Source organism: Bos indicus, chromosome 1 (assembly GCF_029378745.1).
Source record: "Bos indicus isolate NIAB-ARS_2022 breed Sahiwal x Tharparkar chromosome 1, NIAB-ARS_B.indTharparkar_mat_pri_1.0, whole genome shotgun sequence".
NCBI classification, from domain to species: domain Eukaryota; kingdom Metazoa; phylum Chordata; class Mammalia; order Artiodactyla; family Bovidae; genus Bos; species Bos indicus.
The window spans coordinates 60715912-60731498 of record NC_091760.1 but is presented as its reverse complement, the minus strand read 5'-3'; the positions used below and the strand labels follow the sequence as shown (position 1 = coordinate 60731498).

Here is a 15587-nt window from a genome sequence, read left to right as displayed (position 1 = left end):
CAAAGGCTTTGGCATGGTCAATAAAGCAGAAAGAGATGTTTTTCTGGAACTCTCTTGCTTTTTCCATGATCCAGCGGATGTTGGCAATTTGATCTCTGGTTCCTCTGCCTTTTCTAAAACCAGCTTGAACATCAGGAAGTTCACGGTTCACATATTGCTGAAGCCTGGCTTGGAGAATTTTGAGCATTACTTTACTAGCGTGTGAGATGAGTGCAATTGTGCGGTAGTTTGAGCATTCTTTGGCATTGATAAATACATTCATTGCTACTTAAGTATAATTACTTTTAAGCTCTTTCTTTGAGTTTGTACTGATACTTCGAAGTCTAATCCAATACAGCAGAGTTCTCCTTCCCCCTTTCCCCAGTTTTTGCCACTCTCCTACCATGAGAATTCCATGCCCTCCAAACACCAATATATTTGCTTGTTTGCTCAGTTGTGCAATACCCACAAAATTGTTTCAAACTATTCAACCACCAAAAGTTTCTTTTCATCTTTAGAAAATATACCACTGAAGGTGGGATGCAGTCAGAGTAAGGTTCAAAGCTTTTACTGGAATTAATTCTGGCTTTGCTTCTTCTACATAGAGTTCAATTCATGTGTTTGTATTCAATTTCTAGATTTTACTATATGCTTGATAAATTAATAATGTTTTCTGAATATACAAAACATTAATGTGGTTTAAAAGTCAAAAATAAATTGAAATGTAAACTTGGAAAATATCAATCCCTCTATTATCGCTTTGTTTTCACCCATCTCCAATAGACAACCAATTACCTTAGTTTCTGTGTTAACCATCTTGTGCTTCCCTTCGAAGATGTTTATTTACATGTCTGTGTGTTCAGATTTCCTTTTGCTACAAAAACAGTAGCAGACCATTTTTACCTTGTTATTTTTCTTTTCAATATGAAAATTTGAAATTAGACACATCTTTCTAAATTCCTTCACTCTGTTCTATTCAACTTCTCAGGTAATGAAATTGTATCTTGGCTCCAGCTAAAATGAGTGGTTCCTGAAGAAAGAGGTTAAGAACATGAAAGAGATGAGGATTGTGTTAATTTTCTAACTGGCATAGGAATTTATGTGCAAGTATTTCACTTAATATATTTCTAAGTGTGCTTCAGATGGCCCCTCAATTCATAATCAGGTAAGGGTGCTCACTAAAAATTCTTATTCCCAAGCTCTACTCCAAATCTACCAAATCAAATTCTCTGTAGGGTAGAGGTCAGGAATCTGCATTTTCAAACTAATGGGTGATTCCATGGACCTTCAGAGAAGCTTAGGCTATTATGAGAAGAAAAAGAAAAAGACTCTGTCTTTTCACTTGAGTGTTTAAGGCCTAAGGCTGCTTTTCCTATAAGAGCATGATTGTTGTTTTTTTTTTTTTTTTTTTTTAAGAAGTTGGTTTCTTTTGGAGTAAGGTCTAAGCTTATCTCCATTACTGGATTAAGCTAGCTAGCTAAACCCTGTATTCCTCTTGGATCTTTGAGATGAATCAGAGTTGGATGGAGCATACTAGAACCACACAGAACTTTCCCCTAACTTCTAAACCTCAGAGTAGAATTTCCAGGGAACAGTGGCTTTCCAAATGTTCCAAGTTTCAATCCATACCACATTTCTGCCAATGGATAACAGAGGAAAAAGGTGGATGGCAACTTTAAGTATCTCAAAACTCTACTATTTCCATTGCTTCTTCCATGCTCCTTAGCTCTTCCATATTCTCCAGTATGGATTTGAAGATGCCCAAGTGCACACTATCTCATCTAAAGTTAACAGTTTTGTTTAAAAATGAGATATTCTTGGGGGAAGGTAGGGGAAATTAATCATCAACTCCATTTTGCAGCTATGAAAATTGAGATGCAGAGAAGCAGGGTGGTGAGAGGCTAGTTGAGAGAGCCCTTCACAACACTGTGAAGTGGTTAAACCTTGTCTTTAATCATTTACTTTGAACAGCCAGTGTTTATCAAGTGCCTACTATGAGCCAAGGACTTTCCTCCATGCTTTTCCTTCTTCAGCTCATTTAATTTTTATACCACCTATACAAAGCAGATACTATCACCATCTGTCTCTTACAGGTGAATACACTGAACTTACAGATGGTATTACTTGTCCAATTTGCATAGTGAAGCAAGAGCTAAATCTATGTTGCTGTAACCAGAACCCAAGCCCTTAACTGTTACATAACTGAAAAGGGCTTCCAGAAACATGGTTCTTTATGATACTAACCCAGGTGCTCAGTGTCAGAGTCTGTTGATGGCTGTCCTAAGGATTTCCACTTAACAGTTGACAAGCTCTTCCCCATGAATTCTTAAAAGGGCAGGGATTCAAGAAACTTTTTTGTGACCTTAGCCAAGCCTCTGTGCTTTCCTAGGATTGTGTCCTTATGCTGTGAAAATGAGAGGGAAGAAAAAACATTTTTGAAAGTATATATACATATATGCACACACTCACAGACACATATATATGTGAAAGATATAATCTTTCACTACTGATATAATCCAAATGCCTAATTTACATTTTCACACTAAGGTTTTAGTAGTTTTGTTTGCTTCTTCTTTATTGCTTTAATATTTGAAGGTGCCCCTCTTTATTCCCAAAAGAGGCTAATGTATTAACTCCAAGAAGTCTCTAATAGCGCAAATTTTCAGACAAAAAATCCAAACAGTATTGAAATGCTGCTGTATCCTGATTACATTTCTTTTCCTGTTCTGAGGACAACTGTGTTCAGAAAAACACTCTCAGAGATAGGCTGGATAAATTGGGAAAAAGGCCCAGCTCTGAAACAGGATTGGCAGAAATGAGGTGAGAACACGGGGCCCACAAGCCAGCTGGCATACATGGCAGGGGTCCCTCCCAGGCATCGGAGATTCAGGGCAACCATAGAAACCATATGTGTGAGAAACACTGGCAGAGGAGGGATAGTATATCAGAATTGTATCCACATAGGGTAAATCCCAGGAGATTTGATGTGCTAGTGGTTTCCAGGCCCCGATCTTCTGGTGCTGGGAGGCAAAAACTCCTCTTGTACCCCACCAGTTAATGAGACAAGAATCGCTTCTCTCATTCTCACCCTGCATGGTGTTTTCTGTCTCAGGCACCCCTTTGCTGATGGTTGCCGGATAGAAATAACCTGTCATCGATTTTAAGGTTTATGAAGACAAGACAGACCTTACTTTGCTATGCCTCACAGCTCATGGCTCTTCTAGACAGTGGGTTCTAACTGTACATTGTATTAATTGAAGAATAGAGAATGAAGCCAAGTTTCCAAGGTGGAGAAATCCAACTTACCTTCTAGGTAAAATGAGATAACATGTAGCCCGTTCTTCTATTGCTTGTAATTCATTAAATCATTCAACAAATATTTATTGAATAGCGCTTACTTATGTATCAGGCACTCTATTAGAAGCTGAGGCAGTAAACAAGTCAGGTAGTAAGTCCTACCCTCTTGGAGTTGAGTACATATTGGTGGAGGCATGGAGTGAAAATGTAAACAAATAGGAATTTCAGATAATGAGAATTGCTATAAATAAAATTTTGATATTGTGATTTGTAACAAAAAATACATATTTGATTATTCAGATGACCACAAGATATTAATACTTCTCACATATATTTGTTCTTCCTCCACAGTTCAAATTTTATAAGTGTTGCAAAAGTGATAAAAGGTCTCTTTTGACATGCTGATGAGATCACTTTTTAAAAGCACCTAAAGATGGGGGCTGGTGCCAGTGAACAACCCTTGTGATTAGAGGGTTGGAACTTCCAGTCCTACCTCCTGACCTCAAGGCTGGGAGAGAGGCTGGAGACTGAGTTCATTCATCAATGGCCAAGAATTTAATCAATCATGCCTATGATAATGAAGCCTCCCTAACAGCCACAAAGGATGAGTTTGGAGAGCTGCAGGGGTTGATAAACATGGGGAGGTGTGGAGAGAATGGCATGCTCCAAGGAGGCATGGAAGCTCCATCCTCTTCCCCACTCCTTGCCCTATACATCTCTTCCATCTGGCTGTTTCTGAGTTATAACCTGTTATAATACACAAGAAGAGATAAGAAAGCCTTCTTCAGTGATCAATGCAAAGAAATAGAGGAAAACACAGAATGGGAAAGACTAGAGATCTCTTCAAGAAAATCAGAGATACCAAAGGAACATTTCATGCAAAGATGGGATTGATAAAGGACAGAAATGGTATGGACCTAACAGAAGCAGAAGATATTAAGAACAGATGGCAAGAATACACAGAAGAACTGTACAAAAAAGATCTTCACAACCCAGATAATCACAATGGTGTGATCACTGACCTAGAGCCAGACATCCTGGAATGTGAGGTCAAGTGGGCCTTTGAAAGCATCACTACAAACAAAGCTAGTGGAGGTGATAGAATTCCAGTTGAGCTATTCCAAATCCTGAAAGATGATGCTGCGAAAATGCTGCACTCAATATGGCAGCAAATTTGGAAAACTCAGCAGTGGCCACAGAACTGGAAAAGGTCGGTTTTCATTCCAATCCCAAAGAAAGGCAATGACAAAGAATGCTCAAACTATTGCACAATTGCACTCATCTCACATGCTAGTAAAGTAATGCTCAAAATTCTCCAAGCCAGGCTTCAGCAATATGTGAACCGCGATTTTCCAGATGCTCAAGTTGGCTTTAGAAACGGCAGAGGAACCAGAGATCAAATTGTCAACATCCGCTGGATCATGGAAAAAGCAAGAGAGTTCCAGAAAAACATCTATTTCTGCTTGATTGACTATGCCAAAACCTTTGACTGTGTGGATCACAATAAACTGTGGAAAATTCTGAAAGAGAAGGGAATACCAGACCACCTGATCTGCCTCTTGAGAAATTTGTATGCAGGTCAGGAAGCAACAGTTAGAACTGGACATGGAACAACAGACTGGTTCCAAAGAGGAAAAGGAGTACATCAAGGCTGTATATTGTCACCCTGCTTATTTAACTTACATGCAGAGTACATCATGAGAAACGCTGGACTGGAAGAAGCACAAACTGGAATCAAGATTGCCGGGAGAAATATCAATAACCTCAGATATGCAGATGACAGCACCCTTATGGCAGAAAGTGAAGAGGAGATAAAAAGCCTCTTGATGAAAGTGAAAGTGGAGAGTGAAAAAGTTGGCTTAAAGCTCAACATTCAGAAAATGAAGATCATGGCATCCGGTCCCATCACTTCATGGCAAATAGATGGGGAAACAGTGGAAACAGTGTCAGACTTTATTTTTCTGGGCTCCAAAATCACTGCAGATGGTGACTGCAGCCATGAAATTAAAAGACGCTTACTCCTTGGAAGAAAAGTTATGACCAACCTAGATAGCATATTCAGAAGCAGAGACATTACTTTGCCAACAAAGGTTCGTCTAGTCAAGGCTATGGTTTTTCCTGTGGTCATGTATGGATGTGAGAGTTGGACTGTGAAGAAGGCTGAGCGCTGAAGAATTGATGCTTTTGAACTGTGGTGTTGGAGCAGACTCTTGAGAGTCCCTTGGACTGCAAGGAGATCCAACCAGTCCATTCTGAAGGAGATCAGCCCTGGGATTTCTTTGGAAGGAATGATGCTAAAGCTGAAACTCCAGTACTTTGGCCACCTCATGCGAAGAGTTGACTCATTGGAAAAGACTCTGATGCTGGGAGGGATTGGGGGCAGGAGGAGAAGGGGATGACAGAGGATGAGATGGCTGGACGGCATCGTTGACTCGATGGACATGAGTCTGAGTGAACTGCAGGAGTTGGTGATGGACAGGGAGGCCTGGCGTGCTGTGATTCATGGGGTCACAAAGAGTCGGACACGACTGAGCAACTGATCTGATCTGATAATACACCTGTGATCTAGTAAGTAAAATGTATCTCTGATTCCTGTGAGCCACTCTGACAAATTAGTGAAAACCCAGAAAGAGGCCATGGGAACCTCTACTATGAAGCCAGTTGGTCAGATGCAGAGGTTACAACCTGGGGTTGCAAATGGCAACTGTAATGGGGTGGGGGGAACCCAAACCCATATTGGAATGAAGTATATAAAGAAAATTAAAGCAGGATAATTGAATAGAAAATGATTGAGACAGGGCACGGGAAATACCTTAGGCAGGAGAATCTGTGAGCTGGTGAGGATATAAGAAACTCTAAGCATGTTGGTCATAGCCTTTAACTAAAGAGGGTCTCAGTGAAGCTTGGAAACTATTTCTAAATTCATCAAGATTTTTTGATACTAGTATAAAGGCAATACATGCACTTACTAAAACATTTTTAGAGCATAGTAGGATATGGACCTGTATTTGGGCAAACTTCGGGAGATGGTAAGGGACAGGGAGACCTTGTATGCTACAGTTCATGGGGTCACGAAGAGTCGCACATGAACAGCAACAATAACAACAGGATATAAAAAACCCAATATCCTCCTCTTAATCCTACTACTCAGGGAGATATTAATATTATCAATATATATAATATTTTACATTATAATAATATTATTATCTTGTATATTCTAAAAAACTCCTATCTTTGTATATGTAAATTCATGTATATGAGTAACATTTATATACAAGTGGTATCATATTAGCTTATTCTTTCGAACCGCTTAGACCCCTTTCAAGAAAGAACTTCTTGCCTAGTTCTAAGGGATGCGATGAACTGATGCCTCTGGCCTCCTTCTTTTAAGGGTGACCTCAACTTTTGAGCCAACAGTGTGGTTCTGTCAGTGACTGAGCTAAACTGTGGTACAAGGTCCACCCATTTCTACTCAACTGACACATCTCTAAGGCACATTTAAGTTACATCTAAGTTACTTTTTGCTTTGCTCCGTTTTGCTATTAACAACTATGCAGCAATTATCATCCCTAAACATATATGCTTGGACTGCAAGGAGATCCAACCAGTCCATTCTAAAGGAGATCAGTCCTAGGTGTTCATTGGAAGGACTGATGCTGAAGCTGAAACTCCAATACTTTGGCCACCTCATGCGAAGAGTTGACTGATTGGAAAGGACTCTGATGTTGGGAGGGATTGGGGGCAGGAGGAGAAGGGGACGGCAGAGGATGAGATGGCTAGATGGCATCACCGACTCGATGAATATGAGTTTGAGTGAACTCTGGGAGTTGGTGATGGACAGGGAGGCCTGGCGTGCTGTGATTCATGGGGTCGCAGAGAGTTGGACACGACTGAGCCACTAAACTAAACTGAAACATATATGCATGGGTGCCTATTTTTCTCCACCTTCTATCTAATAATGTTCACTATCTAATTTTTAATTTGTGCCATTCTGCTAATGCTTTATTTTGCAACTTCATCATTCCGAGTATATTCAGAATTGCTCTATATCTTACTCATCATTTGTGTTTATCTCTGAGCTTCCCCTTTATGTTCTCTGCCTTTTTAATACTAGGTTGTTGGTATTTTTCTTATTGATTTGCTGGAGTGTTTTGTAAAAGAAATTAACTCTTTTCCATAAATATTGCAAATACTTGTTCTTGTTTGTGGTTTGATTTTTAAATTTTTAATGGCATTTCCCTTATTCAATAGTTTTAATTTGCATGAAGTCAAATTTATCTTTTTTCCAATATAGCTTCTGGATTTTGTGTCATGGTTATAAAGCTCTTCTCAGCTCTAGTAATATTTTCAAAATAAGTCTTTATCTAATTATAATATTTTTATATTTTTTTCCTTTAAAATTTGGGTTTAATCTGCAATTTTGATATAATGAAGTAGAATTTCAGCTTTTTTTCTTTTGCCAAATTATCCTCATGGTCTCTAAATATTCCATCTCTTCTGTGCTAATTCTAGATTTTTCTTTTATAATAAAGTCAAACTATGTATCTATTTGGTTCTATTTCTAAACATTGTATTCTATTTTACTGATCTACTTTGGTAGCCTTCATGGATACCAAACTTCTTTATTATTGTAGATTTATCATCTTTTAATAGCTCATAGGAACTAAACCTTCTAATTTTTAACTCCTTTTAAGTTATCTTCTTTCTTTAGAATCTCCCAGGCTATTCACTCATGTTTATTAGTAATGTTTATTTCTTACATTATTTTCTGCAGATATCTTTTGCTTTTGGGTGAATAGCTAAAATGTGAATCTAAAACACATTCAATTTTAATCTTTGATTTGTTTGTCCAGGTGAAATTCAGCATTATTTTAAGTTCTCCCCCCAAATGTTGTTACTTCAAATGGGATAGAATTGGATTTTTAGAGTAAACAAGCTTTTCATATTATACTATAATCTTGCAAGATGTTACCATTGGAGGAAAGAAACGGTGAAAGATACATAGACTCTTTCTGCATTTTTATCTTACAACTGCATGTGATTCTATAATTACCTCAAAATTAAAGATTTTCTTTCTTTAAATACCTAGTGCAATGTCTGACACATAGTAGATTCCCCGTATTCTTTAACATAAATTCTTACAGGTATTCTTCAGTTTGCATTCATAAATGTATCTCTCAGGCAAAGGTTAAATTAGTGTTACATTCCCACATCTCTAGCAGACTGGTTTGAAAAACAGCAATTAAGCAGTAAGAGAATGTGCACTAAATTATAATAATTGTCTTCTGGATCATAGGATCTTCTTCATTAGGGTTCTTTTAATTTTTGTAGCAATTTCTATATTTAATCTTTTTTCTTGCTTTGAAATTTCTCCATAAATCACTAGCACCTCTTTCCCTTTTCAAATTAGAAGAAATGGACTATATACATGGGTTACATGTCACTTTGCATTTTTAGTTTTGAAACCAGAAAATCTTCACTTAGCACTTTTCTAGGAAATGCAGATTACTAACAGGGTCAGTCCTAAGAAAACATTGCTGCTGCTGCTGCTAAGTCCCTTCAGTCGTGTCCAACTCTGTGCAACCCCATAGACGGCAGCCCACCAGGCTCCCCCGTCCCTGGGATTCTCCAGGCAAGAACACTGGAGTGGGTTGCCATTTCCTTCTCCAATGCATGAACGTGAAAAGTGAAAGTGAAGTCATTCAGTCGTGTCCGACCCTTAGCATGGACTGCAACCTACCAGGCTCCTCTGCCCATGGGATTTTCCAGGCAAGAGTACTGGAGTGGGGTGCCATTGCCTTCTCCGAAGAAAACATTAGGAGGTCAATAAATCCTGCCTTGAACAGCAAGCTCATTTCCCCTCTGATATCATCCCTCAGAGAATTCCTAGGGGAGGGGCTATAGTTTCCCTTTGCTTCCTAAAGTCTCTCTAATATTAGCTCATTTAAACTAGCTCTGGGTCTATGCTCAACATGTATTCCCCCACATACAGTGTTGTCAAAACTTAATTCTCTTCTATCTATGGAAATCTTATTTCAGAAATTCTGTTTTTTTGTTCAGAATATTTTGTGTAAGACATAAAGGGCCCTTGAGAAGAGGTAGTATAAATGTGAAATCAGCTGCTGGTAGCAACAATCTTCTAGGCTAAGGGCCTTTCTATTAACATGTGTGAATCAATTTATACATGTCCTAGCTAAAGGAGTTGTTCTATTCTTCTAAAGGGTGAGAAAGGATGAGCAATAAATTCAGCAGAAATGCACACTGGGAAATTCCTCTAGTGTTGGTCAAACTGAGGATTTAGTTCTGACAAGATCAGTAGTTTTATCTTATCTATCTCTAGTACAGAATTGGCCTTTGCTATGAAGAAAAATTATGATCAACCTAGACAGTATAATAAAAAGCAGAGACATCATTACTTTGCCAACAAAGGTCCGTCTAGTGAAAGCTATGGTTTTTCCAGTAGTCATGGCTGGATGTGAGAGTAGGACTAAAAAGAAAGCTGAGTGCCAAAGAATTGATGCTTCTGAACTATGGTGTTGAAGAAGACTCTTGAGAGTCCCTTGGACTGCAAGGAGATCCAACCAGTCCATCCTAAAGGAGATCAGTCCTGAATATTCATTGGAAGGACTGATGCTGAAGCTGAAACTCCAATACTTTGGCCACCTGATGCAAACAACTAACTCATTTGAAAAGACCCTGATGCTGGGAAAGATTGAAGGCAGGAGGAAAAGGGGACAACAGAGGATGAGATGGTTGGATGGCATCACTGACTCAATGGACATGGGTGTGGGTAGATTCCAGGAGTTGGTGATGGACAGGGAGGCCTGGTGTGCTGCAGTCCATGGGGTCACAAAGAGTCAGACATGACACAACTGAGCAACTGAACTGAACTGAACTGATGAGAGAAAAATAAAAACAGAAAAACTAAGATCAGTGATTGAAAATAAGACCAATGGCTAATAGAGATAACTCTCTAATAATGACACAGAATTTATCATCTTAGACAGAGAAGGTAAAACTACCAACCCTTACAAGAAAAAGCCCCCAAGGACTTTTGATACAAGGTAAGCAAAAGTGAGTGAAGTTGCTTAGTCATGTCTGACTCTTTGCAACCCCACGGACTGTAGTCTACCAGGCTCCTCCCTCCATGGGATTCTCCAGGCAAGAGTACTGGAGTGGGTTGCCATTTCCTTCTCCAGGGGCTCTTCCCAACCCAGGAATCAAACCTGGGTCTCCTGCATTCCAGGCAGACGCTTTAACCTCTGAGCCACCAGGGAGTGGTAGATAAGCAAAACTAAATCTCAAATTTCAACAGAGAACCGGATTCAGATTCAGGGGAATAATCTGACTAAAGCCTATCACTGGCTCAGTGGTAGATTTAACTATATTTAATGATCATTAGGAAAGTGTAAGAAAAGTATTATTTTGAAGAAAAAAACTTCAAACTTTTAAGTTTTCTTAAAACTCTTCTCTGTCATACTGGCCCACAATAATTTCAGGTGCTTATTAGAGCACATTGCTCTTGATATAAAAACACTAAATATTTTTTCTAATCTCAGTTTAACCAGTCCAAAACTTAGGCCCTTGGAGACATCATAATAGACAATGGTCATTGGAGTTAAAAAAGAAAAGGGGTGGGGGGGGGGTTAAATCATAGAGCTATTAACTAGCTATGTAATCTTGGGAAATTTACTTAGACTCTAACAGTCTGTCTCTTAATTTGTAAAATTAAAAAAATATAATCAGTAAGATTTTATGGAAGAATTAGAGCAAATATATGCAAAATGGTTAGTACATGCAGAATTCTCTCCCTGACCCCCTAGGGCTGGGGTCAGGGAGGGAAATGAGTTACTAGAACAAATAAGTTTGGAGAGTGGCCCTACAACACTGAGACCCAGAATCCTGCAGAAGAAGCACTGCCTGGCTGATGCTGATGACTCTGATGCTCAGAGAAGGGTTCCCTGGAAGCAGGACTCAGCTGGTACAGATATTTGTGAGGAAGAAGGCTGAGTATGGGCAAATGGAGAAAACAACTGCAAACAGAAACAAACTGCTATAAGCCATTGCTGCTGGGCCAAGACATGGCTTGGGTGAGAACAGGAAGCCAATAGGAAGAAGAGTGACCATTTTCTTTCCCTCCTCCTGCCTTCTAGAATCCCTCTAGTATTCTCTGTTGACAGAACCTCGTGATAACCAGCTGGCAAAGCAGCAATGCAGTCTGTGGAGTCCCAGACACAGCAAGACCAGAGTATAGAAGATTATGTTTGAATCTGAAAATCAGTACCTTGATAACCAGCACATTATTTTGTTTTTAATCATTTGTTATTTACCCATAAATTGTGCTCACAGTTGTCTTGGGTCAACTTCAATAATGATATCTATTCATGTATCCATTGAAATAGTGACAAGGGAGATTTTTTAAAAAAGATTAAATGTCAAAAAAATTTGACTCCTGGACTTGCTCTCCCAGTATCTGGTATTTTCTTTAATTTAAGGAAAAATAAATAATGTATTTTTGTTGCCTTTTGTGAGGCATTATAAGGGCCATCTAATATTATTCATTTGTTTTGTATAGTATCTTAGTAATTTTTTTTACAGTAGGAATTTTTGGCTAGCTATATGCAACCTGTTTTTGTTTTCTATGAAATGGGAGTCCTGGACCAAATGACCTTGATTCTGTGTCCAATATGAGTTTGTCCATCTCTGCTAATACTTCCTCCACCAAGCAAGGCCTATCTTTCAGTAAGTAGATAACTAAGTGTTTGGCATTGTCCTAAGCCCTGGAGTGGATTTCCTGTTTTCAGGATACTATAATCTATAAAGGAGACATAAAGACAGGTAGAAGATTATATCATACTCTTCTAGGTGTCCTGAAAGAGGCACACAATGTGTTAGGCAACCATGGAGGAGGGGTGTTTAATCCAAACTAAATGTGGATGTTGAATCTTGAAAGAAGAATGAGAATTAGGCAGCTGAGAAGAGAGAAAATAGGAATAAAAGGAAGAAAATGGGAGGTCTTTCCAGGTAGAAGGAATAGCATGTGCAAATGTGAAGACATGGGAGGAAGCTCTTCCAGTACCCGCCAACATGAGCATAAAGCCGAAGAGATCACAATTTGTATTGTACACTTTTAGCTAGAATTTAAGAATTACTAGATAGCAACATTTTAAAAGCACTATTATTTCACATAACAGGAAATCCAAAAGAAGGTATTTCTAGAATTGACTAAGCAGTTTAACAATATCAGAGCTCCTCTTTTATGTTGTTTTTTTTGGCAAATTCAATCTTCTGTGATTCTCTGACCTTTCTTTTCATAACTCCAAGCATCATGTTCTCAACGCAATGCCCAAAAGTGAAATCAAAGGGCAAATCTTTCTCCAAAAAGAAAGAAATCATCTTTCCCCCAAACCTCCATACTATTCTGAATTTCCCCAAAACACACAGCCTAGAATAAGAGACGCATAGAGGTGGTTTTTGTGGGGAGAAGGGCTAGGATGACTGAAACAAGAGAAGAGGGAAAGTCAGTGTATAGATACATTATTAAGCTGGCTACTGTCATAGGCAATTGTGTCTTCAGAGGCCTCTGAAGAACCATGTAGGCCATCCTTCAGGACTGTCCATTCAAGACACAGAAGAAGGGAACACTTATCTCTTAGCTCCTGTCCCCCACTAGACAAGGGTTGACCCAGGAAGTTAACCCTGTTGTACTTCTGTTCTACGAATGCATGAATATGTCTATACCTCACAGGGAGGTACAGAGATGGTCCAAGGCAGAAGATGAGAAATTGATAAAGTGCTGTGAGCTATACTGAGATAAATGCCTGCTTATTGCAGCGATGGCCAGAGCAGAGAGGTGAGCTGAAAGTGAGCCAGGTCCCATAATGATGTCTAATACACATCCCAGTGGACTTTTCTTCCATCTTCACTGTGAAGGATTATACCCTGACCCATCTAAGAACTGCAAAGGTGTTAAGGAGAAGCAACAAAAAGAGCTGCAGGCTTATCTTCCAAAACATTCAATTAATAGATAATGCCTAAAACAAACAAAGGAGAAGAAAATGGAGAAGGAAATGGCAACCCACTCCAGTGTTCTTGCCTGGAGAATCCCAGGGACAGGGAAGCCTGGTGGGCTACTGTCTATGGGGTCGCACAGAGTCGGACACGATTGAAGCGAGTTAGCAGCAGCAGCAGCAAAACAAACAAAAAGAAATAAGTAGCAGAAATTTAGATGCATTAGCAATACAGAGGTATATTTCAAAAGAAACAGTTTTAGTGTCAGAATTTTCCTTGGCAGAGCAGGAAATGGGATACAGACCGCTGTTAGTTTTTTTTAATGTCATATGTTCTTTGATTCCTTAAATAAAGTTCATTTTAAACTTTGATTAAGAATAATTAAATGTTAAAGATGTATGTGGAAATTAACAAATGCTGCATAACTTCCATGATTCGTATACCTTATGCTTTCAGATGCCATAGGTGTCCTTGAGATGTCGAGCTTAGGTTAGAAAGAGCAGAGTCAGGGAATACTACTAGAGCATAGTACCTAGCTCGTAGTAGTACAGAGTCAAGAGATGTTTAAGAAAGAAATGGAAAGTGGGAAGAAAAGAACGGAGGGCTGAGGAGAGAAACCTCTGATTAGTACCACCACCATCACAAGCTCATTCCTCTGTGCATCGGAAAGGTGTCCAAACACAGCAAAGCCAGCCTGGAGCTTTCAGCTTAGAAGCTTCACTATGAAATATTTTTAACCCATTTACAATAAAGACAAAAACGGATGCCTAGGACTTCGTTTTATCCTTCTGTTCTTGATTCCAGGTGGATAAAATTAAGTAATGGCATAATGCTAGAGTCTTAAATATCAAGGCTGTGCTGGTTATGCACATAAAGAATTCCTCTGATGAACACTTGTGCCAGGCAACACAACAGCAAACCATCATCCTTCCCAGAACTTTGTTGTTGAGTCTTCAGATGCTGCTATATTCGGTAACTCCGTAGAAAACAGTAAATGAAAAGTGGAAAGATGACAATTCTCTTCAGTCAAAAGAAAACAATGTATTCTTTTTAATGGCTGAGTAATACTCCATTGTGTATATGTACCACTGCTTTCTTATCCATTCATCTGCTGATGGGCATCTAGGTTGCTTCCATGTCCTGGCTATTATAAACAGTGCTGCGATGAACATTGGGGTACACGTGTCTCTTTCCCTTCTGGTTTCCTCAGTGTGTATGCCCAGCAGTGGGATTGCTGGATCATAAGGCAGTTCTATTCCCAGAGGGAGGGTAGGGGAGGGAGGAGGGAGGTGGGTTCAGGATGGGGAACGCGGATATACCTGTGGCGGATTCATTTCAATATTTGGCAAAACTAATACAATATTGTAAAGTTTAAAAATAAAATAAAATTTAAAAAAAAAAGTTAAATTCAAAAAAAAAAAAAAAGAAAACAATGAATTTCTGAATTTAATATACTGGAACATCCTTTAATACGATGACATGATAGCTTCCACCTTTATGTCCCTAGTGCTTACTTACTACGGTGCCTTGTATGTAGGAGGTGCTTTATAAATTATTGTTGAAGTGGATTAATTGTATGGAATAGTGGAATTTATGTGGCATGTTTCCCAGTTATTCTAGCTCCTATTTACCCCTGCTATTATTTATTCCTTACACTTGTGTGTAGACCGGCATGTTTTCTATATTTCCTGTCACAAACCTCAGTAATAAAGGAAAGAAGAAAGAGGTAGGATGAAAGCAGAAGGGGGAAAAAAGATGGAGGAGAGAAAGACAAAGGAGAGAGGGAAGGAAAGGGAACTGAAGCTTTGGACAGGGATCCTGAGCAAGAATTGGTGGAGAAGAGAACGAACCAAGGGTGATTAAAATTTCTCTCTCAACATTCTTCCACCCGTGGATTGAGCCACGCTAGTTCATTCCACTTATCAACATCTTCACATTTCCCTGTCTCCTTTATGTTCATTAAAAGAAAAAAAAATCCCCATTGTAAGCCTCTATTAAAAAAAAAATCTGAATACACTTGTATCCTTTAAATGTCAATATCTTCACCTCCCAAATCCTTTGATTAGTTTTGTATTCTTAACATATAACTAATATTAAATAGGCTTGCCTCGGTGACATGGAAAACAGTTTTGTTTCCCAAGCCTGACTTACTAGGTTAGAATGCTATATTCAGCACAAGCTAAATACCACTCAGCAATGGAATGCTGTGAACAAAAGCTGCTGCTGCTGCTAAGTCGCTTCAGTCGTGTCTGACTCTGTGCGACCCCATAGACGGCAGCCCACCAGGCTCCCCCGTCCCT

General features: G+C 39.1%; 1 long non-coding RNA gene and 1 other non-coding gene across 2 annotated transcripts in view; one reads left to right on the top strand and one right to left on the bottom strand.

Annotated features, from left to right (window-relative positions):
* Nucleotides 1-15587, top strand: part of LOC139182798 (uncharacterized) — a 28586-nt gene that overhangs the window by 7761 nt on the left and 5238 nt on the right. The window lies entirely within an intron of this gene.
* Nucleotides 10482-10553, bottom strand: TRNAS-GGA (transfer RNA serine (anticodon GGA)). The gene has a single exon. It is a non-coding gene; the product is annotated as a tRNA-Ser (tRNA).